The sequence below is a fragment of the Mauremys mutica genome, chromosome 3 (genome assembly GCF_020497125.1).
Source record: "Mauremys mutica isolate MM-2020 ecotype Southern chromosome 3, ASM2049712v1, whole genome shotgun sequence".
NCBI lineage: Eukaryota > Metazoa > Chordata > Testudines > Geoemydidae > Mauremys > Mauremys mutica.
The window spans coordinates 151,280,126-151,304,924 of NC_059074.1; the positions used below are offsets into that span (position 1 = coordinate 151,280,126).

Here is a 24,799-nt window from a genome sequence, read left to right on the forward strand (position 1 = left end):
CCTTGAGTGGGTGCAGGCCAAGGCAAGAAATCCGGCCCTGTATATTCTTAATGGAGCAGATGGAGGTAGCTGCATTGTGTTGGGGCAGCTAAAATTTGCCTCTGGCTCCTGAGTACAGGTGTTGACTTTCTGTTTTGCTGGTAGGTGTCCCACACTGGCTCCTCCCCCTCCTCTGAGACTACCTTCCCTGAGCGCCTCCCCCTCACTCCTTTCTGCCTCCTCCTCCTGCCTTAAGGGTGGGGAGGAGGAAGAGGAGCCAGCGGCAGAGCAGCCCCACTCAACAGCTGATCAGTGGGGCAGCCACTGAAGAGCTGCTGGAAGCTTAAGGCCAGTCACTGAACAGCTGATGGTAGCCTCAGGGCCACCAGATCAGCAGCCACAGCCAACCCTGTGGGTGTTGAGCACCCCCTTTTTTTTCTCTGTGGGTGCTTGAGCCCCTGAGCACCCACAGACTCGGCACCTATGCTCCTGAGCTTTTTTGCTGTTGCTTTGGGTTTTGTTTTGAGGGGGGGTGGGGTGTAAGGAATTGCAGGTTTCCCTCTGGCAATGGGGGGCAAGGGGGAGGAGTCGGATCCTTTGTTTTAACAAGGGGAAGCTAAGTGGGGTTGAGTGTTTTATTGTTTGTAAATGGGGAGGGCTGGCTTGTGCTTTATAGTCCAGGAAACCTGCATGAAAGGTTTGCTTGTTTGTCTTTGCCTTTGAACTGCACTGCCTTTTTTCCCTTTCCCCAGCATGTAAACATTTACAGTGTGGGAGCACCTGTCACTGTAAATCGGGAACATGCAGCTCACTCACACAAAGAAGCTGCTTGTTTGGCAGATCTTTCAGTGTTTGGGTTTGAGGTTTCTTAAAGGGATGCTGTCAACCTACCTTTAAATGCATATATCTACTCATGGATATTTGTTACTGATGCCTTGGGAGCTTTGCTGACCAACACTCTTCATTTTCCACACAAGCATGCTGGCGAGCATGCCAGATTGTGAATGCGGGTATGTTTAGGATGACCAGATGAGAGGGAGAAAATATCGGGACACATTGCGGGGGGAGGGGTCAGCCGGCGGAGCAAAAAAAAAAAGGCGAGTGCTGCAGATGGAGCAAAATATCGGGACAAAATGCGTCCCAACCGCGGGACAAACACCTAAATATCGGGACGGTTGTCTGGTCACCCTAGGTATGTTGTAGGATTGCGGATGTCCAGCTCCAGAGCTGGTTGGTTGTGGTAGGCTTGCTCGTGAATGCGGCCTGCAGACACTGGTCTGTTTTTTGTAGGGTTGCTGATGCATATCAGACTTTGTACCTGGTTTGTCCTTGTAGAGCTGCTTGCAATTACTGTTTTTTGTGTAGGGCTTGCTTGAGAAGCGCTAGGCTGGTAGCATGGATTTCATTTTCCAGTTCCTGGGGCTTTTTTGAGGGGCGTGGGGGACAAAATCAATGTATAGCGTTAGATATAAGGGGGAAAGCACACGAGAGAGCTTTTTAAAACTAGCTAAATGAGTGATACCCATAGAACACTGACAGACCAGACCCCAAGAGGTCATGCAGTTAGTGGGGAGAAAACCTGAGTATCTTCAATTGCTTCCCAGTTTCCCTTGACATGTTCGTTCTCCTCTCTGAAGTGAGCACTGATCAGGTAGCACAGCATAAAACCTCCTCTCTTGGAAGGTTGTGGGATAGGGAAAGGTATGTGAAAACTGTAGCTGTCGTTCCTGTTGCTACACACAGTCCCTCGCTCAGATAAGGCTGAAGATTACTGCAATGTGGGGAGGGCATAGTGAAAACCCTGATTTGGTGAGGTGAGGAGGCCTGAACCCATCTGGTGATTGGCTGAGTTACAGAAGCACCGTTTGCTTTCCAGTGACCTTGGCTATGCTTTGCTCTCCTGATTGAGGTAAGCGGATTGCATTGCCATTTGCAAAGGGCTGAAAAATCAGTGACATGGAGAGACACTCTACAGTGAGACTTCTCCTGGGACTAGTGTGGTTGGAGCCTTCTAAAAGTATGTCTGCACAGCAAAACCTGGACATGGGCTAGCATACCTGAGTTAGCTTGAATGCAGCTAGTGTGGGTAACAATAGTACTGAAGACAGTGCAGTGTGAGTGAGTGGTACAAACTCAGCATGGAACCCTGACTGTGTACTCTGCTTGCTAGGCTGCTCTGAAGCCCACACTATGCTGTCTTCACTGCTATTGTGACCCATGCTAGCTGGATTCAAACTAGCTTGGATAGGCCTGCCGGTGGCCAGCTTTTGCTATGCAGATATACCCTGACACACAGGGCCTCATTCTTCTCTCACATCAGTGTATGCCCAGCAACTTAAATGGAGTTACTCAAGACTAAAGTTGAGAAATTTTATTGAGAGCATCCATTCTAGCAAAGAGAGCTACATGGCATTGACTAAAACATGCCCAGTATCTTCTGCCCAAGCGTGAGAGACTCCCCTTAGTTGGGTCTCCCTTTCATTGAGTTCTGCTAAATTAAGGCAAAGGACATAGTTTTAGGGCCAACAAAGAGTGAGCATTGTATGTAGACATAGCTAATTCTTAACAGAGAGCTTCTCTGAACAGGAGAAAGAGCTACCATCACCTCTGTGCTTAGTCTCAGTACTAGTTGCTTTTGTCTTGCTGCTTTTCCTTCTGGGGTGGAGAAATGGCTTGAACAGAGTGGTACTTGCTTGGACTGGAAAAGACCTGCTAGTTTAGGAGGGGATTGGTGCCCTAGCCGGTGCTGTGATTTGTGTATAACTGGGATAGATTCTGCAGGGTTCTGGGTGGTGGCAGTGGGATCTCTGCTTTGGTTGTTGCAGTGTGCTCAGGAATACAGGGAATACTTCCATCCCTGCAAAAGCATTTCCCACCCTCTTTGTGGGATAAAGAAATTGGGCCCAAATGTGTGCCTGGGACAATCAAAGGCCATATACCAGGAATAAACGGCTTGGTAAGTGTTGTTTTTTTTTGTCCCAGGAGGCATGTACATCTGTCAGGTTTAGTGGGAGTCTCGCGTACCTGTGGAGAGGTGAATGTATAGAGGAAGCCTTTGCTGCTCTGCTCATCTGAGCACCAAAAGCTAGACACATTACAACCTGCAACTCCATTTCATCCTGAAATTATTGCCGTTGAACTGCAAACCACATGTTTTGAGCAACATCTCCTCATCTCCCAAAATAGATCTGGGAGAAACTGTAGGTTCTTTGCTGACCCCTCCTACATCCCCCAGAACCTACAGAGCATCTATTTTCTTGGATCACTGACTATGGCAGGAAAACATTCCCTCCCCACAAGACCTAGTTTTGAAGACCTCTTGTCTCTGATAAGAAATGGAGATCAATTCCCTCTGAAGTCATCTCAGCTTAAATATTTGAAGATCTTCTTGCAAAGGCATGATGTCATTTCCTGGTTTGAGCCATGGGCTGGTTGATCCACTACTCGCATTGCCACCACACCGAGGCCCTTCTGCAACACAAGCCCTGCTATAATATCCCCACAGAGCGTGGCAGCCTTCCAGCCAGAAAGTTGATCTTCCCATTTTACCCTTTGCTTCAGTCCCCATGATAAATGGCTTCCTTGGGTTCAAATATTTAGTAACTTAAACTCAAGCCTCGGTCCTTAGAGATACTTTTTCTAACTCAGAAACACTTTCTTGGGGCTGAGTGATCATTTAGGAAGGCTGAGAGATCTTGTTTCCAAGGTGCTGTCAGGGTTGCTTTCTCTGATTTTTAAATGGAAGTATCAATGCTCCATCTCTCCGAGGGGCCAATCTCAATACTTGTACACATCATTCTTGTTTAACTAGGGCGCTGTTATGTCACCCTCACTTTTACACAGCAGTTTCTTGGACTAATATGGGGATCACCCCTTGTGAGGACTCTTCCCACAGGGTGACTGCTGGGAAGCAAGTGGCAGGGTGCATGCTGTTAGCGTGTTGGGGTGCGTTGGCAATCGGAGTAGAGGTGGGGGAACTCCTTAGTTGTGGGAACATGCTGTACTATGTCTGTCTATTCATGAAATACTCTCTGGGGATTAGGGTGAGTCAGTGCTGTCATCAGGAGGCTCTGCAGGAGATAAATCACTTTTCTCTAGAGTATGACCTTTCAGGAGTGTAGGAAATCATTGTCCATGATATAATCTCTGATCCCATTTTTGAAATCTCAGCATGAACAGGATATCCTAGCTGGCTCTTAGCACTCCTATCAGAGGAGCCTCTTCTTCTGAGTCTATTTTCCTGTTGAAAAAAACATTTTAAAAAATCCATTCAGACAATGAATTTAAACCACGTGATCTGGCAGGTTAATTCTGTTGGGGTGACCTCACTGGAGCCCAATATGGTTAAATAGCGGTAGTAGTTTGAACCCAGAGCTCTGAGTTTTCCCTGCTGATAGTCATGTGGTTAGATCACAGATGTGGACCATGTGAGCTGTATTTATTGAGAACAAGCTGTGGATAGCACAAGCAATTGGAGACTTTCAGCTTCTGGAAGAGGTCACCTACAAGAGCAGCTCAGCATTGTTGGATCAGCATTTGCATAGGCCACCGTCTAGTTTCCCCACTTTGTAGGTGTTTGGAAGTAGAGACGCATCTCAGTGGTCAGCTTCTCCGTTTTAAGCAGTGGAGCTCAGGAGGAGTAGACTTCTTTTTTTCTTTTTCCCATGACACACTTCTATGACAGAAGCAGCGCATAGGGACTGGGTGGGATGGGGAGAGAGCCTTTCCACCTTCGTTCCTGGGCTATATTCAAACAAGCAACCAAAGATCTCTATTCTGATACACATGGGACTTGATTCGTTAGCTGTGCTAAGAGCCTGCATCTCCGACTGACTTCACCTGACTTGTTGGCACTCAGCCCCAAGGTCTCTTTCAGGAGGCTCCCAGCGTGGTTAAACTTATTTAAGATGCTACATGGTGGCATAGTGCAATAACCTAACAGTGCAAATCTTGTGTTGCAGGTGAGGTTTTCTACTGCCTGACAAGTAAAAGTCAGTGACAGCCTTATCTCTCTTTTGTAGCAGGCAGGGAGTGGTCTTGTATCACACATTCCACTCCCATCACTGACCCTACTTAGCAGAGTCTTCAGAAAAGCCAACAAATGAACAGGCCATAAAGACAGTGCTGCTCTCTTACCCCTCCAGGCGGTGGGCCAGCTTTGTTCACATCTACATTGGTGCCAACCTGCCATAATGTTACTGCCAATTCTGGAGGGCAGAGGGGAAGCTTGCCCTGCTGTTATCTGAGCTGTACTTTTCTTGTACATGAACACAAGGCTTCAGTAGCACTCTAGCAAACTCTACATGGACTTGCGAAGAATGCGGCAAAAGAAGCTGTTTTAGGTGATGACTTGGATACAGACATATGAAGCCTGCAGACCGTTTCCTGCTGTACAAAAGCAGAGGGAAAGGTGAGATGATCCCATGTTGCAAAGCCAGGAGATGATGCAGAAAAGTTGTTTGCAGCACTAAAAGGAAAGGGGGAGATGGCAATAGAGCTTCAGATAGAATAAAACACAAGAACCAGGAGAGGAAAATTACTGGAGGGTTATTCTTACCATAGGATGTTTCCACTTCTAACAGTGGGCAGGGTGCTGTATTAGTTGCATGAAGCAGCTCGTCTTCAGAAGTCCTAATGGAATATTATGGAAATGAACATGCCTGGATCAGATGGCTGATAAACAATTTGTGTGTGGCAGAAGTGGGGGGACTGGAAACAAACTCTCTTGGGCCTGGTCTACACTAAGAACGGGGGTCGAACTAGGGTACGCAAATTCAGCTACGTGAATAGCGTAGCTGAATTCGAAGTACCCTAGTTCGAAGTACTCACCCGTCCAGACGCCGCGGAACCGAACTCCGCGGCTCCAAGGTCGACTCCGCCACCGCCGTTTGCAGTGGTGGAGTACCGGAGTCGAACGGAGTGCTTCTGGAGTTCGAACTATCGCGTCTATTAGATGCGATAGTTCGAACTCCGAAAAGTCGAACTCTCCATGTCGAACTGGCAGGTAAGTGTAGACTAGCCCTTGATATCTGACTGGTGCCATGTTTGAATCTCTTAACTTGCTAAACTCTCTCTGCCAAATGCTATCAAAAGCCTGTTTGACATCTATAAAGTTGTTGTAACAGGTTTGGTTGTGATCTATGTACTTTCTGATATGTCTTATCACAAATAACTGATCTACTGAACTTCGTCCTGGTCTAAATCTGGCCTGTTTCTCTGCAAGCACTGCTTCTGTAGATGTCTTCATTCTGCTGTGCAACGTCTTAATGAATGCTTTTCCTAGCAGACTCAATAAGTGGATTCCTCTGTAATTCTTGCACTCATTCTTATCCCCCTTTTTATGGATCAGTATTATCATCGCTTTCCTGCACTCGCTTAACACTTGTTTGTAAATCTTGTTGACTAGCTTATGGATCTTCTTTACCACATCTTCCTTGCAGCAGCTTTGTGGTTAGGGTGCCACTTTTCAGTACCCTTCCCCCCCCCCCCTTCAAACTTTCTGGAGAGATCTTTTCTTCTAAGAATTCTGGCATCTGCTCTCCCTTGTTTGTGCTGGGAAGTTTCTCCAGGATCACTTCATCTACTCTGTTCTTCACTTATTCGTTGCTCAAGCTGATGGATGACCTCTACAGCAAGTCAATGAGTGCAGTGAGAGTAGACAAGAAGCTGAAGGAATGGTTCTGGATGACCACATGAAAGTGATGACGCATGCTATCGCCAGATTTGTTCAGCTTGGTAATGGCTGAAATAGCTGTAGCACTGGGAGATAAAGAGAGGAGTCATGTTATGTGATAGAACAGTGCATAACTTTAGATTTGCAGATGATAGTGACCTCACAACATTGACCAAGCCGGTTTCATAGAGGATAACTGGTAAGATAGACAGGGAAAGCAGGAAATTCTGATTAAAAGATCAGTATAGAGAAGACAAAATATGGCAATTTGAAGACTAGAGAAAGGAAAAGATCAAACTGACACAGAACAAGAGAAATTGAGAAAATGTTGTGTACCTTGGAGACTAGTATCAAAGAATGGGAATCGTGAAGGTGGAATAAAAAGAAAAATTGGACACTGCTCTGCATGATCTGGAAGGCTAAAGACATCTTGATCATGCTAATACTGCTGTATGGATGGGCATGCTGGAGTCTGAGGAAAGCCATGAAACAAAATACCTCAGATATAAACTGACTGAGGGAAATCCTGAGAGTTTCAAGACTGCAGAGAATAAAAATTGGAGTGATAAGAAAATAGTTAGGGCAAGAAATAACACGGTTACAGAAGATTTGAGAAAGACGACTGCAATGGTTTGGACGTGTCTCCAGAATGAACCTGGAAAGGATACCAGACATGATGATGATGCCAGAGTGCAAGGAACTAGAAAGAGGAAGACAAAGGATGCATTGGATAGACATGGCAAAAAAGGACATAGAACAAAAAGGGTTAAAGGTTAATGATGCCATGAAGCTGGAACAAGATAGAAAGTGATAGACTTCATTCAGTCCTGTATCACTGAGTTGGTTGACAGGAATCAGAGTTTGAATCTGTCTTGCAAGATGTATGCTACTTTGGGGGCAGCAGCTGGAAATATCTGATCCACCTTTTGGGCATGCTATCAAGGTGCTGTGGCCACTGATGAATCAGGAGAAAGGTACTGAGTTTATATTGCATGTTACCTTCCTGCTCCTTCCTCAGGATAGGGGATCCCTGGGATGATCAGCTGGCCTGTATTTGGGAAAACACAGGTTGTTGGTCAGTCACAGATCTAAAACCTTTATCCAGACATGTTTTACTTCTTAAACTTTGTTCCTACCACAAATCTTCATGAACCACAAAAGGTCTTTGCAGCTATGACATTTTGTCATGAATTGAAGGCAGGCTATTCCTTAAAACTGACAGACATAGTAAAACAAAGCTGTTGGCATGGGATATACATGCACCACACATGTAAGGGCCATGCATATGCTCTAAGCAATGTGGGCTAAGGACACTCATCACTTTGTAAGGTAGATCCCCACCGTTGCATTGTATAAGGAGGGGACAATAATCTGTGTAGCTTGGACTCAAGTGTACATTTCCCAGATATTCCAGGGCTTGCTTTTCCCCTTCTCTGATCTTAGCAATGGGTTGTGTGCAGCACAGTATCTGTCAAAGGCAGCCACTGCTCATGCAAGTAGTGGCAGACTTTTCCCAGACAACACAGTTTATTTTCAGACCCTCCTAGTCAACACCAGTGTCATTCTGAACATTCTCCCCATAGACTAAGGGCATAGCGCCCCATAACCACTCTCACTGACCCCAAAATCCAAGAATACAAGTCCAGGGGCTGTAACCAGCTCCTCAGTGTCGTCTGTAATCTCCTGCCCCTTAAAGTATCAGGGCAGCCAGAAAATATATTTTATCTGGATACTACTAAAAAATGTACACAGAAAACAACAAACAATCCATCAGGCAAGACTTACTCCAGCCATTCATTCTTCATGAAGACGCATTAGGTTAAAAGGTCAACATTTTCACCAAGTTGCTGGCTCAAAGTGCAAACCTACTTACGTAATGTTGAGGTTTCAGGGCATTGAACCTAGATTAGCCCTTGTCAAAATGCTTAACGAAAATAAAAATACTGGGAATAAAATAATGTGTTTGATCTCTTCTTAATTTAACTTTTTAAAGTGAATGTAATGCTGGTGCCAAATTGACAGCCCTGTAGTCTGAAGTCCTCCATTTTATCTTGAAACAGGTATAGTGTGGGTTGTACCTCACCCTGTCAATGTGTTTCAACTTTGATTTAGAGGAACCATCGCTAGGGTCAAGAAAGAAATTCAGAGTCTCAAGACATGTTCAGGTTTCAGAGGGGTAGCCGTGTTAGTCTGTATCAGTGAAAACAATGAGGAATTCTTGTGGCACCTTTGAGACTAACAAATTTATTTGGGCATAAGCTTTCCTGGGATATAACCCACTTCATAAGATGCATGGAATGGAAAACGCAGTACGGAGGTATAAATATGCAGCACGTGAAAAGATGGGAGTTGCCTTACCAAGTGCGGAGGTCAGTGCTAATGAGGCCAATTCAATCAAAGTGGCTGTGGCCCATTCCCAGCAGTCGACAAGAAGGGGTGAGTATCAACAGAGGGAAAATTATTTTTTTATAGTGACCCAGGCACTCCCAGTCTTTATTCAGGCCTAATTTGATGGTGTCAAGTTTACAAATTCATTCCAGTTCTGCAGTTTCTCATTGAAGTCTGTTTGTGAAGGTGGTGGGTAGCTTTTTCTTTTTTTTTGTTAGAATGGCAACTTTTAAGTCTGTTATTGAGTGTCCAGGGAGATTGAAGTGCCCTCCTACTGATTTTTGAATGTTACTCTTCTTGATGTCTGATTTGTGTCCATTTATGTTTAGTTTTTGGTGCATTTGGCTTAAACTGCCCATGACTGCCAAGTAGTATCATTCATGCTAATGGATTTTTTTAGAGTAGATATCTGTGCTAAGAACTGAACTGAGACCCACCAACTTTTAAAACTTCGGGTATGTTTACATTGCAATTAAATACCTGCAGTTGGCCCGTGTCAGCTGACTCAGTCTCTGACTGCGAGGCTGTTTAGTTGTGGTGGAGATGTTAGGGCTCAGGCTGGAGTCCAGGCTCTGGGATCCTTCCTCTTCACAAGTTCTGAGAGCCCCGGCTCCAGCCTGAGCCTGAATGTATAAACCACAGCTAAACAGATCCACTGCCCAAGCCCCACGAGCCCGTCAGCTAATGCTGGCCAGCCATGGGTGTTTAACTGCAGTGTAGACATGCTCTTAGTTCTGCAAATCGTCATCAGAAGCATACTCAGCCCTAAGTGATTCCAGAATGGGAAAGCAGTGGGATCACAAATTGGACCCATCTTTTCCATGTGGCATTGTAGAACACTAGCTATTAGGATACTGCACCAACCATACAAGGAGATAGCAATTTAGGCCTTGTTTACATTGGGGTCTTGCCCTGGCTACAACTGTCAGGGTAGAAAGGCAAAACTGCTGCTTGCACCAGTGGAGCATGGCTGTGCTTGAAATCAAGATAGGCACCACTGGGGCAAATAGACTTGCTTGACTACACTGGAGAATGAACTGGTCCAGCTACATGTGTGGCTGGCTATCAATGGCCGTAATTGGGGCAAATCCCCTGTGTAGACCAGTCTTTACTGAGCTGTTATAGTAGTACCGATTCTGGATCTAGAATTGTAATGGGAATACAACACTGTCAAGCAAGGATAACATTGTGTAAAGGGATGAAACATTCTTTTGATAATTGTCTGGAAAAGAAAACAACAATTCGCATGGAAGGGGTTGGCATTTGGGAAGATATAACTGGAGTGCTACCATTTGTTTGTTTGTTTTGGAGCAGATGGGCAATTCTTACAAAATGTTCCTTCTCCCAGCAAAAAGCCCTAATTCCCTCAGTGGCTTATGTTGTCTGGAAGATTCAAGCACCCAGGATAGCAAATAAATACAATCTTGATTCCCAAATCCCTTCGCAAAATAGTTGCATCACATCTGGAAATATTTGGACAGTGATTGCATGGAAAGATCGAGATGAATCAGACAAGGCAGGGAGGCTCTTGGGAACAAGGCTCTGCTCATTCCTTCTTTAAAAGGCCATGTTTGTTGGTGCTGGTGAAAGATCAGGATTGGCCAGCCTTGAGACTGGCTTCCTTTCTGCCCAATGGAAGTACAACAAGGACAGCAGCATGACAAGCTTCCACTGCACTGCACCCCGCCAGTTTTGCCGACCATTCGATCCTTGGCTTCTCTCCTGAGATGGTTGGTTGAGGTTGTTTTGACAGACAATGCTAACCTGGGCCAGAACCAAACCAGTGAGATCAAACACCATATGGTGTAATTGCAATTGCATGTACGTTTGTGATACCACCATAGACCTCCTATAGCTGACTTCACTGGAAGTGGTAGGGTCCTGTGTGTTTGGGGCTGAAGGAGCAGGGCTCTAGTCCTGGCTGCCTAGGTGTGTGTGAGAGAGATTTATTCTGCAAGGTTGTCTTGTCTTTAGCACACAAATTCATTATAGCAAGTGAAAAGCTTCATAACCCACTCTAGCTCCTAGGGCCAGTTGTTTCCTTCACCCCTCTCTTTGGTAAAATTGCTTGACTGGGCATTATAGTGCCATATGAAGGAGGTGTAGGAAACTAGTGAAGCTGAGCAAAGCTAGACTACTTTGATTTATGGCTTGCAAGAGAGGCGGCTTAGACTAGACCGATTGAATAGCAAAGTCACAAAAAAAAAAAAGCACATTGAATTGCAAGCACAGCATCCTTCTGGATGTCGCTGCAAGATTGATTGGACTGTGGAGACTATCATAGCCATAATGTTTCAATGTATTCTTTGGACAGCCCTAAAAATAACATTTTGGGTAGGGGATCATTTGCAACTGTGCAAATGTCTGGTGATCAAGGAGCGGGTCTGAAGTGATTGCGTGGTGGAGTGACTGGCCTTGCTTCTGACTGGCCCTTGGACAGCACCTGTGAAATCATTGGGATTTTTTTGGGGTGTTTGGTTTTTTTGGTAGGCAGGCTCCCAGAGGCCTCCCCTAATCAGAGACTTGAAAGAGAACAACGAAATGTGCCATGGTAACCCATCTAGTGAAGTTACTGCTGCCACATATGTGGTTGTGAAAACCATTCCATGAATTCCATTATTTCACGCTCTCCATTTTCAGTCATTATATAAACTAACTTCACACAGAACTGGTGGACATGGCTAAACTCTGCCCCAAACAAACTTGTCATTGTAAGAGTGTGAAACCTAATGTCCTGTCCAAATTCCAGCTTGGGTGGTTATATTCTGGTAACCTACTGGTTTTTATTATTTGTGTAGCGCCATAAGTCTACATGGCACTGTACAGTAACTTAGCTGGGTTAAATATGTAACAAAGTCCCTCCCCTGGAGGACTTGCAACTTGAGGGCACCAGCTGGGACAATAGAGTGTGATAAAATAAAAAGAGAACAAATGTAGAATAGGGTGCAGCCTTTACAGATTGTGTTATGGAATAGGTGAGTTTTCAGAGGCTTCTTTTTTTGAAAGAGAAAGGGGAGTGCTGGAGTTTGAGGTCCATTTAAGTGGAAACTGGAAGCTATTCTAGCCATAAGCCTTGGCAAGAAAGAAATCAAGACGACTGGATTGAGATGAAGGTTAAAAAGAGAGGTCAGAAAATAAGCTTGGTGAAACAAAGAATGGGAGAAGGTTTAGGAGTTGCTGAGGGCCGTGCTGGAGATCAGGGTGGCATTTTGGAGAACCTAAAAATGGAGAGAACTTGAATTTTATGTAAAGAAAATGGTGAGATTGAAGAAGTGGGTAAAGTGGATCCAAATTGAGGGAAAGGAAAATGATTCTGGTAGCAGAGCAAGGACTCCGATATGAGAAAGAAATAGAAGATTGGGAAAGAATACCAAGGTTGGATACCTGGAAAAATAGTGGTGGTGATGACAGTGAGGGGAAGGAAGAAGGATAGGGATGAATTTTGATAAATGTGTCTCATTTGAAGGAATGCAATCCCATTGACTCCAACACCTGTAAGTGACATCAAAATTTGATCCATAGACGTTGGGGTGGTGGCAAGACATGCATTTTTTGGTGAGAATACAAGTTTGGTTGATAAAGGTAATAGTATTGATGTAACACACTTAGACTTCTGTAAGGTGTTTGACTTGGTACTGCATGACATTTTGATTGAAAACTAGGAGATAAAATTAACATGGCACATACTAAATGGATTAAACTGGCTAATGGTTAGGTCTCAAAATGTAATTGTAAATGGGGAATCATCAAGTGGGTGTTTTCCCAGTTCTTAGCCCTACGCTATTTAACATTTTTTATCAATGATTGAAAGAAAACTTAAAATCATCACTGATAGTTTGCAGATGACACACAAATTGGGAGAGTGGTAAATTATGAAGAGGACAGGTCACTGATTCAGGGCAATCTGGATTGCTTGGTAAACTGGGCACATGCAAATAATGTGTGTTTTAATATGCCTAGATGTATATTCACATTTAGGAACAAAGACTGTAGGCCATACTTAGAGTCTGTCATCCTGTCCTGGGAAGCAGTGACTGAAAAGCATTGGGGTTGTGGCGGATAATCAGCTGAACATGAGTTCCCAGTGTGACACTGGCCAAAAAAGCTAATGCGATCCTGGGATGCATAAACAGGGGACTCTTCAGTGGGGGTAGAGAGGTTATTTTACCTCTATTTGCCACTTGTGTGACTGCTGCAGGAATACTTTGTCCAGTTCTGGTGCTCACCATTCAAGAAGGATGTTGGTAAATTGGAGAGGGTGCAGAAAGAGCCATGAGAATTATTAAAGGATTGGAAAACTTGCCTTATAGTGACCATGAATTCAAAGAGCTCAATCTATTTAGCATAGCAAAGAGAAAGTTTAAGGGATGATTTGATTACAGCCTATAAATATCTACATGGGGAACAAGTATTTAATAATGGACTCTTCTCTAGCAGAGAAAGGTACAACACAATCCAATGGCTGGAAGCTGAAGCTAGACAAATTCAGACTGGAAATAAGGTGGACATTTTTAGAAATGAGCACAATTAACCACTGAAACAATGTACCAAGGGTCGTGGTGAATTCTCCACCGCTGGCAATTTATAAATCAAGATTGGTGCTTTTCTAAAATCTATGCTCTGGGAATTATTTTGGGGAAGTTCTATGGCCTGTGTTATTCAGGAGGTCAGACTAGATGTTCATAATGGTCTCATCTGGCCTTGGAATCTATGAATTTACACAGACATGCAATAATTTAGGCTGGGAACAGAAACAGAATTTCATGTCCAGTTATAACTACAAGAAGAAACTTAGCTCTCTGTCCATATCTGCTGTTCAGTCTAATACCTCTTCCTTCCTCCAACCCTGATATCTCTGATACTCAGAGTATGTCTACACTGGAGCTGGAAGATGTAATTTCCAGCTTGAATAGACATACCTGCATTAGAGCAGATTGAGCTAGTGCACTAAAAATAAAAATGTAGCTACAATGGCATGGTACTGGTTAGCTGTTCTGAGTATGATCCTGTGAGCTACACCAGGTACATACTTTGTTTGGGGGGGGAAGGGGGGACGCTGATGCTCATGCCACTGTAGCTAATTTTAGCACTCTAGCATGTCAACTTGAGCTGTAAACAATACCTTCCAGCACTGGTGTAGGCATACTGTCACTAAGATGATGAGGACCATGTCTCTACTTGGATAAGTGGATAGGTAAATTTCCTCTTAATAGTTTTGTTATTGTGGATTAAATTAGCTCTAATTTACAGCTGCTGAAGTCCATGGAATTGCATGCTGTAACCGAGAGCAGGATCTGGCTCAGTAGATCCAAGATTGAGCTTGTAGCTGTAGATGAACTCAATAGTTTGTGCATGACCCATAGGTTGCATAATGTCAAACAAGTATAAACAATGAATACATTTGTAAAAATTAAAATAATTCACCAGTAGAGAAAAGACTTAATTCCTCAGATGAATTGTTCACTCAGCTGTGCCGGTGAGGTAGAGAAATATTATGATCCATATTAGATAGATGAGGAAACCAAGGCAAAGGGAGGAGAGTTGGCCAAGGCCACAGAGAATTCTTGGCAGAGTTGGATGGAGAATACAAGAATCCTGACTCTCTCTGCTTTAACCACAACACCATTCTTTCCCCTCCTTTTTCGTGTTCCTGAGTCTAGATGTGTGTGCATTTTTATGGCTACATTCTGAATTGGTGATAAAGTCAACAGGAGAATGAGAATCCTGCATGTTTTGCTGACAAAGCAAGAGAAGGTGTGTTCTCCCCTCCCCTCCCCTGCCCCCCGGACAACGTCTTTCAGAATGTTTTGCAACTCTGTGTGTCTATTCTTAGTTGGTGAGCTGGCTTCAGGACAGAGTCAAAACAGCATCAGATTTGTGGGCACTGAAAGCCTAATGTCAATGGTCATTAGCAGCCACCACATTTTTAGCATCCTTTGTAAACTTTGATTTATTCCTAATTAGCAATTTAATGATAAGGAATAAAACAAACCAAACTGAATTATTTGATTGAACCTCGAGGGCAGTAAAAATAACTTAATTTATCAGAGAACTGTGAATGACACCATGAGTGATCAAATTGAAGACTTTATTAGATAAAATAATTAAAGCAAACAGGCACTGATACTCACGCTCTAAAATGAAATGACAAAATCCAGGGGTGATCAGTCCCTGAATCGGAAATCTGGGTATAATCCTTTCTCTAACAGGACATTGATGGCGAGTGGGCCTGCCTAATCTAAAATTAGCATGTTACCTTTTTTATAATCAATTATAACACTGCTTAATTAACATTGCATACATATTTTACCATATCTATATTTCTGCTACCACAATTAAATATTTTCTGCTTTCTCATTGGCTATTTAACATCAAGCATCATCTTAATTTACATCTGCATACATGCCATACCATTAACTATCAATATAGATGGCATTTTTCCAAAACATTAATACTTTATTTAAAACACTTTTTAAAACCAGTTATCCCCTGGTCATCTTGTAAAAATGTGTTGGTGCCCTAACTTATCTCTAATTTGTGTCTGAGTTATTACTTCATTCACGTTTTACTAGGCCTCACTTGACTATTGATTGTCAAGCCTATTTTTAGGAAATAGATTTTTGGGGCCTACTTACAGAAATGTGGTGAAATGTATAACATAAACAAGCATCATCTCTATAGGCTGCCCCTTGCGGAATTAAAAAATAAACAGATTTTCATGCACTTTGGATGATGTAGTTCCATATTCGTATGCAGATCTGCATATCCCACAGCAGCTCTTGCCCACCTTGCACAGGCAATATCTGGTCAGGCATAAATTTCATAGTTTACCCAGTAACGTAAAATGTAATCTCTGCCTGTGAGAAGTCAGAGATCCCATGGCACCTGTAAAGTTCTCAACGATCTGTGCCTTAATAGAAAAATTCATCACTGAAAAATTATTTAAGAGAAGAGTGATGAGTGAGTTTGCTTATGAAGGACTCGCACAAAGCATATACAGCAGAGCTGGTCTAAAGGTTTGGGTGGGCAGGCTGGTTGGCTGGCTTCTCTTTCCACTGGGAGAGTCTAACTTTGTTTGGTGAGAAGGCAAAATCAATGATTCAACTTAAAAGTAACACTTCTGCAGTATGTTCAGAGCCAAGGTTTGCTCTCTGATGGTATAGCTAGTTGTAGGCTCTGCAGACCAGCTTAGGAAATACATCTCTGCTGCTGTAATGAACCTCCTTTGCTTTTCAATATTTTTAAAGCAAAGTTTCACTCTTCTTTTCTTTCCCACATTCCCCCAAGTTCCACATGTTGACTGTATTGTGTGAAATAGTATTTCCTTTTGTTTGAAATTGACAGCAGGTTTAAAACAATGAGCGACCCCCGGTTCTTGTTATGTGAAGGAGTAAATAACACTTCCTTTTTCACTTTCTCACACTAATCATGATTTTATAGACCTCTGTCATATCCACCCCTTAGTCGTCTTTTTCCAAACTGAACAGTCGGTCTTTTTAATCTCCCCTCATTCGGAAGCTGTTCCATATCTCTAAGCGCTTCTCTGTACCTTTCTAATTCTAATAGATCTTTATTTGAGATGGGGCAACCAGAACGGCACACAGTATTCAAGGTGTAGGCATAACAGGGATTTATATAATGCCATTATGATGTTTTCTATCTTATCTATCCCTTTGCTAATGGGTCCTAACATTGTTCGCTTTTTTGACTGCCACTGCACATTGAGTGGATGTTTTCAAAGAACTATTCACAATGCCTCCAAGATCTGAGTAATTAATTTAGACCCCAGCATTTTGTATGTATAGTTGGAATTATGTTTTCTATTGTGCATTACTCTGCATTTATCAACACTGAATTTCATCTGCCATTTTGTTGCTTAGTCACCCAGTTTTGTGAGATCGCTTTGTAACTCATCACAATCAGCTTTGGACTTAACTGTCTGCAAATTTTTGACATCTCACTGTTTACCCTTATTTCCAGATCACTCATGAATATGTTGAACAGTGCTGGTCCCAGCCCAGATCTCTGGGGACCCAGCTATTTACCTCTTTCCATTCTGAAAACTGACCATTTATTCCTACCCTTTGTTTCCTATCTTTTAACCAGTTACTGATCCATGAGGACCTTCTTTCTTCTCCTATGTCCTCCTACTTTGCTTAAGAGCCTTTGGTGAGGGAACCTTGTCAAGGCTTTCTAAAATTTGGCCAAGTACACTATGTCCACTGAATCATCCTTGTCCACATGCTTGTTGACCCCCTCAGAGAATTCTAGTAGATTGGTGAAGCATAGTTTCCCTTTACAAAAGCCATGTTGACTCTCCCCCAACAAATCATGTTCACGTATGTGTCTGGTAATTCTGTGTTGGTTTTTTAATATAGTTTCAACCAATTTTCCTTGTACTGAAGTTAGGCTTACCGGCCTATAATTGTCAGGATCATTTCTGAAACCTTTTTTTAAAAAGTGGTGTCACATTAGCTATCCTTCAGTCATCTGGTACGGAAGTGGATTTAAGTGATAGGTTACATACCATAGTTAGTAGTTCTACAATTTCTTATTTGAGTTCCTACAGAACTCTTGGGTGAATACCATCTGGTCCTAGGGACTTATTACTCTTTAGTTTATCAATTTGTTCCAAAACCACCTCTATTGACCCCTCAATCTGGGACAGTTCCTCAGATTTGTCACCTAAAAAGAGTAGCCCAGGTATGGGAATCTCCCTCACAGCCTTTGCAGTGCTAGCAGCTTAACAAAGAATTCTCTTTACATTAATCTGAACTGAGCTGTCTGACAGAACAGTGCGGGCAAAGACATGATGGTGAGCCTCTTGCACATGACAATTGCTGAGTTAGCACATTGCTTGAAGTTTGTGACTTTTCATACAGAGTGAGCACAGGCTGTTTCGGACCTTTTGCATGTGGAACATAATTTCTGAGAACAAGAAAAGGATGTTTCTGTCTCCCTCCCTCCCAGCAGAATGAAGAGGAGATTTAGTGGCTGCCCTAGAGAGAGAGAGGGCCCTTGCAGGCAGTTGGAGTGTATCTAGTCACATGTGGCTAACCCATCTGATAAATGTCGGGGAAATTGCATTTGGTTAATTGTGTTTGGTCACTGAGCCAAGTGGATTAGAAATGAACACGAACTCTCTGTCAGAGGAAGAAGACATCTTTATAATTAGATCTCAGGCAAAGATCCAGACCTCAGCTCCCGACCTGAGCTGAATCACAGACTGGGCTGTGGGGTGAAAGCAAAGACTGAAGCTGGCGTCTCAAATGACAGTGAGCAATGTTCTGTGTTGTAAAAAAGGCCAAGACTGCACATCCAAGAACAGGAGGAGGGGTGTTTCAGGCATGATAGTGGGACTCCTCCAGGGAGAATTTTTCCCATTGATTCTCAATACAACTGTCTAGAAGCAAATACTAGCAAATGTTTGGTGTATTTATAGTACTTTCCATACAAGAATCTCAAAGGGTATAGAATCATTAAGATGGTCAAGAAGATAGTTTTCACTCAGTATGTTGGAGATTTGAAAATAATTTTGGTTTCCATAGATTTAGAGAGAGAACAACTTTTTGTTTAATATTTTTTGACAAACTTTTTAGCAATCATCTTCAGTGAGAAAAGTGTGGGGAGAAATTATTTCCTTCTATTTTGTCCCATCATTTTCCCCTTTTCCTCATTTACTTCCTCTTTTCCAATTTGGCTTTGAAAAAGGGAAAGAGTAAGAGAGGGGAAAAACAATCATTTTGGAGATTTTATTGAAGAAATGCCCAGGAAAGAGAACCCATTTTTTTGTGTGTAAAAGGGCCATTTTTCATCATTTTTAAACCAGCTGTAACAATCATTAAAAATTTAAGGGTCCCAGTACCCTCTGACGGGCAAGCTCATGTGTGAGAGAGGCTGTACTCCCTATTCACATGCACCCTCTCTGCCTGATTCATTTTATAAAATACTTTTAGTGTTTCTTTCTGTAGTCCCCAGTAATCTATATTTTAAAACCCTCCAGACATCTCATCTGTCTACAGTTAGTGTTATAACAACATGTAGGTGGCATTTCACACCTCTGAGTCAGCGTGGAACTCTAGCGTGGGGCTGGGATGTGGACCTGGAAAATGCTACTGCTCTAAATATAGGTTATGGGATGGAGTGGGGTGCCGGAAAGCTTTTACTACTACAAGTTTGGGATAACCATGTTACTCATGTGAGCTCTGTAGGCCTTCTCTGTCAAATGGCAATAAAAGTTTTATAGCTGTGCTGAGTGGTCTCATGCCCAGCTCCCCATGAACAGCTATCTGTATCAGAAAAAACACCATGAGAATGGTTAGTAACTGCCTCCTTGGTCAGCGGAGAAGGCCTGGAGATTGACTTCTCATCGCCTAAGGGTGGCCACTGCAGATAAGAGCTGAGATGCATTGATATCTCAGCATGGGGAAGCTTGTACAGCTAGTGCCTGGGCTGAATCTCCTCAATAGAAGATATGTATCCACGGCTGTCTAGCATGTCTCACCAGCACTGAATTCACTTGCAAGAGGTGTTATCTTCTAGTTGAGAGAGGAAAGCTGAAGTCCTGGCCACTGCTAATAATGAAAGACCTCATGGCCCTTTTTGTAACCCCAGTATCCTGGCCAAATTTCCATCTGGGTAAGGACACCTCCATGGTCCCCAGATTTTGGTGAAGAGATCTCTAGGCATAGTTCCACGTTTCCAGTGCAGTTACACCAGTGCCAATAAGAGAAAAAACTCTACAGACCTCAGTGATGTATCTCAAACTTGCACTGCAGGAGAGAGCATCAGAATTTGGTTAACAGTTTGGGGCTGCTTTAAGGAGATGCGGAGTAAGTATAATTGTTGTTATAACTCCATCTCTGGCCTGGAGTATCATGTAGGGCATCAAACAAGGAGCAGGCCCTCAGGGAATGGAATGGAATGGAAAAGGGCAACCTCTCTTTTGAGTTGCTCTTGTGAAAACATGTAGGGCATAAAGCTACTCACCAGCTAGTGAGAGAGAGAAACACATCCTCTCCCTTGCTGGTACAGTATTGCACAACATGGGTTGTTATGCGAGGGTATTTTGCCTTTCCCAATGTGGATCACTGTCAGACTAGATTCAGATTTAGGCTGGCCCTTAGTCTCTTCCAGTGAGATTCCAAAGTTCTTATGAATGTGCCTTGAAAGCCAACATCAGACTCTGCTGGCTCTATCGATCCCACAAGCACATAACAGCCATTACAGCTTTGGCACGGACAGCAAGGGGATGTGGGCATTCCACAAGTGCAATACAGGGCACCCCTTGCCAGGGCTTGTGCCTTTTTCTCTCAACTGCATGAAAGAAGTAGCCAATGCCCTCGGACGGGGAAGGGAGATGTAGATAGGATAATCCAGGTGGCAGAATGTGGGGGCACATAAACTGCACCAAGCATGCAATGCTACAGGCTGATTGTATGTTTTCCATACAGGATATTCCTGAAGTGCTGTTGGATTGACACGACACTGTGTGTTAGTCTCACTGAGCAACTGACACCACAAGTCACTTTTCTAGCCCATACACTCAGTCGCCATGAAAGCACAGGCAGCCTTGTTCTGGCAGACAAACAGGATAAAGGGTCCTGGGGCAGGTTAGGACAAATGTACAGCGATAGCATCCAGCTGTGTTGCAGCTGATCTGGCATCCAGTGGCTCACTTCACCTGCCTTTGCTCCTATCCCTGCCTTGTCCCCAGAGAAGCCTGACTTTGCAAAGGGCTTTATTTACTCTCCAGATACAGTTTATTCTGCAGATTAAGTGGAAAAAATGAAGCCCTTAAAAAAAACACAAATAAACCCCTGAGCTGTCAAACAACAAGTCCCTTAAAAGGGCAAAATATGCAGCTTTCGATGGACTGCACAGATCCCTCCTTTCAGACTGCTGGCAGGAGACTTCCTGTTTGGATGGGGTGCTCACAATGGGTGTTGTGTTTGAGATCAGTCATTTCCAAACCCCTCACCCCTTCCATCCCAGCACCTCAAACCCCTCGTGCCTGGGTCCTGTCAAGACTAGATCTGGCAGTTAAAACATAAACTAGAAAGGGTATGTTAGTTGTGAACAATCCCTCCTCTCCCCAGCAGGGGATAACCCCTTGATTCATGAAACAGACCCAAAGTACTTTTCTATTTTAAAAAGTGATGAGAAAAGTGGCTTTGCGTTATTGCTGTCCATGAAGGAGCTCATCGATGCCCTTACCTGTCTGATTACTGAACTGTAACGTGCTGATTTCTTCTGACTTACTTTATTATTGATTTTTGTTTGATCAGAATGAGAGATTTTTTTGATCCTCTCACAGCCTGTAGATGAATTCTCCTTCATGCACACTTTTTGCAGAGTAGGCTTTATAGTACTTGGGTTTCTAAGCCACTGCAATGAGAGGAGGAGAAATCAAGCAAGAAGTTGTGCCCTATGCTGGCTGCTGAGTTTTACTGAGGAGTCTCATTGCTGGGAAGGCGGGGAGCTTGTGTGATGAGTTTCCTTCTCCTCCATAATCTTCATTTCTGCTGCACCTTGGTACATATTTTCCCCCAGAAGTGGAACAGGTGAAACCCCAGTTAAGACTTTTTCTGATGAAATTCCTGGCCTGACTGGAAGCAAGCTGCTCTATCATGAGCCTATTGTCATATGATTTCCAGCCCAAGTATACTGACTCAGACAAATTTCCAAACCTTTTTGAAGTTTTCCCCCATCGGTATTTCTCATTCAGGGCATAGTGAAGATTGGTATCATTTTTCCATCTTCATCATTTTAGTTGCAAAAACAGTATGTGCTGGGTTAGAGATAGAGAAATGTCGTCCTTTGATTGAAACAACAAAGTCTTGTGAGAACGTGGGAACTTGCAAAGTGTGCAGGGGGGGAAATGCTATATATGCTCAACTTAGCATTCACTCTTTTCAGCTCTGTCTGACTCTGGAAGGACATTGACATGGAATTTAACTGGCTGTTTTTGCTTGTGGAGTTGTATGGAACTTGATTCTTTTTGGTTTCTATCAAACCTTTTCATTTGATTCACATGGAGTTGCACCCTCAGTTTCATTTTGCATTTCAGGTTTGAAAGAAGCCCAAATATCCAATGGGGAAGGAAGGAAAAAAACAAAACAAAAACCCAGCCCCAAATTAAAATGAAACACTTCATTTTGTGTTAATATTTTAAATCAGTCCCTGGTATGCTTGGAAGGTTTTTTTTTAAATCTGAGGACGTTTGACAAACAGGCTGAGTTTTGAGTTTATTTTTATCAAAACCCAAAATCCGGTGTAGTGCAATGAGCGTGAGTCTGGATTTTGTAGCATAGTTTAGCACAGTTCAGTTTACTGTTTCATGATTCTCACAAGTTACTTTCTCATCCCACCCAGGAATTAGCAATCTAAAATCACCTACCATAAGAATCTGAAGACCTCAAGACCATAGACTCTGAACCAAGCGCAGTAAGCAGAAACAGATTAATGGCCTCATTATTAGGGCCCTACCAAATTCATGGTCCATTTTGGTCAATTGCATCGTCATAGGATTTTAAAAATAATAATTTCCTGATTTCAGCTAATTTCATGGTGTTGTAATTGTAGGGGTCTTAACCCAAAAAGGAGTGTGTGGGGGGGTGTTACAAGGTTACTGTGCAGGGGGGTTGTGATACTGCTACCCTTACTTCTGCACTGCTGCTGGTGGCGGTGCTGCCTTCAGAGCTGGGCAGCTGGAGAGCAGCAACTGCTGGCCGGGATCTCTGCTCTGAAGGCAGAGCTGCTGCCAGCAGCAGCGTGGAAGTGAGGATGGCATCGTATGGTATTGCCACACTTACTTCTGCGCTACTGCCTGCAGAGGTGGGCCGTTCTGCTGCCATCCAGCTCTGAAGGCAGTGCAGAAGTAAGGGTGGCATGCTGAGATATTGCCACCATTACTTCTGTGCTGCTGCTGGCGGGGCACTGCCTTCAGAGCTGGGCACCCAGCCAGCAGCCGCTGCTCTCTGGTTGCCCAGCTCTAAGGCAGTTCAGAAGTAAGGGTGGCAGTACAGTGACACCCCTCGTCCCCCGCCGTAAAATAACCTTGCGAACCCCCTGCAACTCCCTTTTGGGTCAGGATCCCCAATTTGAGAAACCCTGGTCTTCCCCATGAAATCTGTATAGTATAGGCTAAAAGCGCACACAAGACCAGATTTCATGGTTCATGACATGTTTTTCCTGGCCATGAATTTGGTAGGGCCCTACTCGTTATTCTGAGGATGTTCCTGATCAATGTGTGGGCAACTAAACATTTCCTGATGGGCGAGGTTTGTGATTCTTCTCTGAATATATATGGCTCTCTTTCAGACATCAGGGATGTTTTTGTGTGTGAGGGGAAGATATCTTGAATTGCACCTGTTAATACATCACTTTTCTGAGCAGTGCATCCTGGTGCCCATCTTACTCTTTTCTTTTTTTACCCAGATTATCTGTATTCATTCATAACAAATTCACTGTCCTGGAAACTCTCTCCACTATAAGGTAGACAGGCTCCTAAGCTACAAAGACCCGTCTGATTCTGCTAAACAGTTGTCTCCAACAGAGAACTCAGGGGGCTCACCAGACCACCTCCCCCACTCTTCATTATTTCTTATCTTTTACAGTGGGAGTGAGTGTTATTCTCCAGGATAAGAATCAGTCCAAGATTCAGGTCAGATCCTCAACTATACTAGGGCCCTTTAAACCGTTTATACTCACATTAAGGCCCCTTTATATTGCTGGAGTGGTGTAAAGTGGTCTTTGTGTAAATGAAAGTCCAGGCTATTGTACTGTGGTCTGTTTTTAAGCATTTCAAACCCATGTGCCTGATATGTGGGTCAGCACCTGGTGTGTATATCAGCCTGTGTAAAAGCACTCGGCAGCAAATTTGGTTACACTAGTGCTTCCCAAGTTCTGGCATGCATATCAGCTGGTACCTACAACTTGTGTGTCTGGGGCTGTAGCCTTCTTTACTTCAATAAACTTGTGTTCTGGGCCCTTTTGTGCAATCAGGGTGAATCTCCCACTGTAGCTCCAAATCTCAGTATCTCTGGTGAGCAGCCAAAACACCTGTTTCAGGTTAGAATGTGCACAAGTGAATGGATGAAAAACTTTGGCTGTTATAACACAGGTATTAGTCCAATAAACAGACTTGTTTAGGAACAAGACAAAACAAAACCATTCTCCAGCAAGCCAGCAGCGGTCAGAGATTAATTCCATTAGATGAGGGGAGCTGGGGGCCACTAGTTTTACTGTAGAATAGCTCAGAGGATCAGATGTTTTCATTACAGGGCAGCATGACTCCAAGTTTCCTGAGGTGTCTGCATAGTATCTAGAAGCAAATTCTTGCAGTGAATCAGATATGTAGGGCTCATGAATCTTTGTTTTTGATTTCTCCAGGGCAATACCGCAGACTGCTGACCCCGCACATCTGTCTTCTGGAAGGAATATGGGGTGGAGAGGGGAGGTTACTAAATAGCTGTCTAATTAGTTTGACTCCTCCCACTCCTCTTTGCCATTGTGAACTGTGCTTTAGTCTGTGCATCCTTCCTACACAGCGAAATGAGGAAGGAGTTAGGTCAGTGTGCCAGGTAGAAAACAGTATGATATTATGCTGAGTTAAACCACAAGTATATAGAAGGGGAAATAAATACAGATAGAAATTTCCTATGACTGTTAATGTCAGTTACTATTCCTTGTTTCTTCATCACTGAGTGTAATTCTGATGGAACTTGCTGAATTGACGGCCCCAGAACTGTTGGAGAC

At 43.5% G+C, this 24,799-nt stretch overlaps 1 protein-coding gene across 4 annotated transcripts in view; it reads left to right on the forward strand.

Moving 5' to 3' along the window:
• DAAM2 (dishevelled associated activator of morphogenesis 2) overlaps window positions 1-24,799 on the forward strand; it is a 257,533-nt gene that overhangs the window by 80,692 nt on the left and 152,042 nt on the right. The window contains exon 1 of one of the 4 annotated variants that reach the window (XM_045009136.1): window positions 22,414-22,486. The exons of the other annotated variants lie outside the window; for them this stretch is intronic. The gene's annotated coding sequence lies outside the window, so the exon portion shown is untranslated. Of the gene's footprint in view, window positions 1-22,413; window positions 22,487-24,799 lie in introns of those variants that run through there. 4 annotated transcript variants of the gene reach the window in all.